We start from the raw sequence: 4,022 nt of genomic DNA on the forward strand, positions 1-4,022 counted from the left end.
CACACTCCTCAGCCTTCCTGGGAAAGTCTATGCCAGGGTACTGGAGAGGAGAGTCCGTCCGATAGTCGAACCTCAGTTTCAAGAACAAAAAAATTAATTTAAATTAAAAATAATTTAATTTAAAAATTCTGAGTTTAAAGTCAGAATTTTCCATGGCCTTTTTTTTTCTTCTGTGGCCCTAATCCTCTTCCGTAGACCCCAGCCCCCCATCAGAGAAGAAAACAATTATGTGGCCCTCACAAGAAAGAGTTGAGGACCCCTGATCTAGATCAAGGCCCTGGGGCCCCATCCGGCCCTCCGGATAATTCTATCTGGCCCTCCAGATCATTTTATTTTATTGTTATTGATGACCCGATGTTATCTTGTGCTTATTTCTAACTTGTATATTTTGACAAAATATATTTTTATGGAGAGTAAAATATTGAAAGTTATTTAAGGTTTAATTTGATTTATATACAATTCCTGTCTTTTTATTATTTAGAATAATGTTAAAAAGTTACAGTTTTTAAAGTTTTAAAAATTGGCATTCTGCTAGCTTTTTGGACTATTTTGGCGTTTCTTACGATTTTTTAGGCTATCTTGGAGTTTAGCTAGTATTTCAGCTACAGGCTATAGCTGTTTTGGCAAATTTATGATTTTTTTCAGTTATTAAGGATATGTTGAAGTTTAGCTATTTTTCAGCTACATGCTAGCTGTTTTGGCCGACCTAAGTTTTTTTTTGGTTTGTTTTTTAGGCTAATTTGGCATTTCGTTAATATTTTAGCTGGCTATCAGCTTCAGCATTTCAAGCTATCAGCATCAGTGTTTTTAGCTATCAACTTCAGCACCTTTAGCGGCCATGTTAAGCTTACAACATTCACACTAGCATAATTGCAGTTAATGCTATATATCTAATTCATTATTATGTTAAGAGGTTATGGTTTTAAAGTTTTAAAAATGTAGTTTTAGAGTGTTCATTAACCTAAGGTGTGTTTTGGATTTTGGCCCCTGTGTAATTGAGTTTGTCACCCCTGCTGCAGCGGCAGCAGACAGGTACCGCAGTCAAAGCAAGCTGTTATCGAGGCTTGTGCAGAGACAAAAACTCAGTCCTGGCAGGGGTTCTGGGGGACGTCTTGAAGGTTTAAACAAACGGCAGTTTGTAAATGAAAATTTGGTTTTTCCTCCTTCCTTCATTTTTCCCCTTTGCTCTATATAAATCAATGAGAACGGCATGCCGTTTGCTGACGGCACAAACCGAAGCAGAGGTGGAGGAGCGCGCACTGACGTCATTGTCGTGCGCCTTTGGAATTGCTAACTCCATACCCAAACAGATTTATGAGAGACTTATTGCGCAGGATGTGACAACAAAAAAGCAATCTTCATTGGCTTTGTCACTTTAATTATGTTACAGAATGAGCGGTGTTGAAGAAGTAAAAGAAAAAAAGTCTTTCTGAGAATTGCTTTTTAATTTCATTAAATAGAGAAGTAATGCAGGTACATTGTGAAAAGGAAAAAGAATTTCTGTTTAAGCAATTTATTTTTCAAATGTGATATTTCTAATTGAATTTTGGTACAAAATGACTAAACAACTTTTTGAAAATGAAATGTCAAATGCCATTTTCTTCATCATTATAATTAAGTTCCAGAATGAGCGGTGTTGAAGAAGTAAAAGAAAAAAAGTCTTTCTGAAAATTGCATTTTAATTTAATTTAAGAGACAAGTAATCAGACCCTCCAGGATTTCGCGGCAGATTTTTATGATTGTTGCGGCGTAAAACACCTGATGTTGCGGCGGCTTTTGGGAAAAGTTGTGACAAAAGTTGAAATGTTTTTTAAATATAAATTCATTTGAAAAGCACCTAAAAATGTTAATTATGAAATAAACTCCACATTGACAGATGTACTAGGAAAATCCTTCACCATCACCTTATACAATGCTGTTGTGCTGTCATTTAACTTGAATAGAAACGTGAAACACAAAAGGAACTTTTGCTCCTCTTTGCTCACAATGATACAAATATTTGTGTTTTGATTTATACATACTTTAGAATAAAATTACTTTATAATCTTAAGAAAACAGCATAGTCAGATTAATCCTCAGATCTCCATGTTCTCCTCAGAATCTTCCTCTGTATCTCTCTCTAAAGCATTACTGGTGAGTTAATGGTTGGTAGAGGAAGACAAAGACTTTGAGGGGCAGATCTGGTTTGTTATCTGCTCTGTTTCAGAGGTTCTCTCAGGTGTTTATAAGTTTCTTGTGAAGGAGGCTCTACATGGAATTGTTTTCCTGCAGACTATAAATTCTTCCTTTGTATTATCAATATCTAGACTATGGGATCTGCACGGTTTAATACTAAAAGATCCATATGATCCAGTTTCCTATGAACTAAAATCCAACGAGAGCCGCAAAGTCCCACCTCAGAGTTAGAAAAATACACTTCATGTTTTTGTGGCCATCAAGACATTTATTAATAAAATATAGCTTTAAGATAATCTCTAAAATTGAGTTTTTCTTTATAAAATTAACTTATTTTACTTTTGAAAGTAGCTCATACAAGTTCCTTTCAAGATAAAATCATCTTGTGTTTGATCAGATCCTCCAGCTGCAGCAGATTTACTTGAACTAAACATGTAATAACGTCTTTTCTATTATTGTACTTTAGTATTCCTTCATCTTTTTTCTCCTTTGACTATTGAACACAAACACAACAATTTTGGTGTAGAATAAAGATATTTTTAAAACTAAATGTAATAAGATGATGTCATTCTGATAATAATCATCTCTGGTAGCAGATGAAACATCTTTTTGCTCAGTTTTGTTTAAATCTAAGCATAAGTAACAAAATGTGAATAATTAAAGTAAATGAACCAATGCTACAAAACCATCATTTATTCAAATTGTTTTTTTTCTTCAAACCCAACAGTCACAATGGAGGAGGGAAAGAGCTGCATGTGGCTCCAGAGCCTCAGGTTGGAGATCTCTGATCTAGTCTCATAGTCCATTCATGTTCTGCTGCATCTGTGCGCTGCACAAGACCGCTCCGCACAAGCACGCGCCTAGCCCCCCCCCCTCGGGTGCGCACATAGCTCACTTCCATACCCCGCCATGTGCGCGCCAAGCTCATGCCAATTATGTCATACTTTATTGAATAGATATTTTAGACATTTTTATCCCACATTCTTCCTAGTTTATTGTATTTCATATTTGTCTTCAGTTCTTTTAATGTTCATCTGAAGTAAAGCTGCACTGAAAAAAAGAATGATGAAGGCAGAAGACAATTGGGATCTAGTAAAACAATTGTAATGAATACCTTAAAGAGCCTTAAAAAGTATTGAATTTTGAAATCTGAGCTTAAAAACTGTGCTGTTTTAAACCTTTCTGTGTTACATGTGTTGTTGAAAGTAACAATATTCAAGCATTGTTTTAAGATTATTTAAATCAAACAATGTAAATAAATAGCTGCAGAGCTAGTTGTTATCGACCAAATGCTCACTGCCGGTTTAAAAAAAGAAGTGCAATAAAGCCTCACAGAACAAACCACACACATCGGTTTAATTCTGAACTAGGACTACATTAATAGAACGGGAAATAGGCGGACAAATTTGTCTTAATTTTTTTACATTGCATTCTAGAGGGGTTTAAATGTAACCAGAATACATTTGTCAGAACCCTTTTAATGCATGACTTATTTTTTTTTTTTTTTTTCCACACATGAGTTTCACCAGGTCTTTCTGATTTTTTATCTTTGCAGTTAGCCTCATTATTGCTGGAGTCTGTGAGAACACCTGCAAATTTACCTCAATGGTCCACATCTCCTGGTTTAGACGGCGGTTAAGCGGCCCTCTACATTTATCATTTTCAAGCCTGCAACGTAGAGCAACTCCACATCTTGTCATCCTTCACTGTGGACATGGCCCGTGTCAGGAGTCTGAAACTGGTCATCAGGATGAGATGAAATGTCCAGTGGCAACACAATACTTACCACAACGTCCTCATTCCCTTAAGTCCAAAGAGGGGGAAGTAAATTAGAGAAGGCTAGAGAG

The sequence above is a fragment of the Oryzias melastigma genome, linkage group LG17 (assembly GCF_002922805.2).
Source record: "Oryzias melastigma strain HK-1 linkage group LG17, ASM292280v2, whole genome shotgun sequence".
Taxonomy (NCBI): Eukaryota; Metazoa; Chordata; class Actinopteri; order Beloniformes; family Adrianichthyidae; genus Oryzias; species Oryzias melastigma.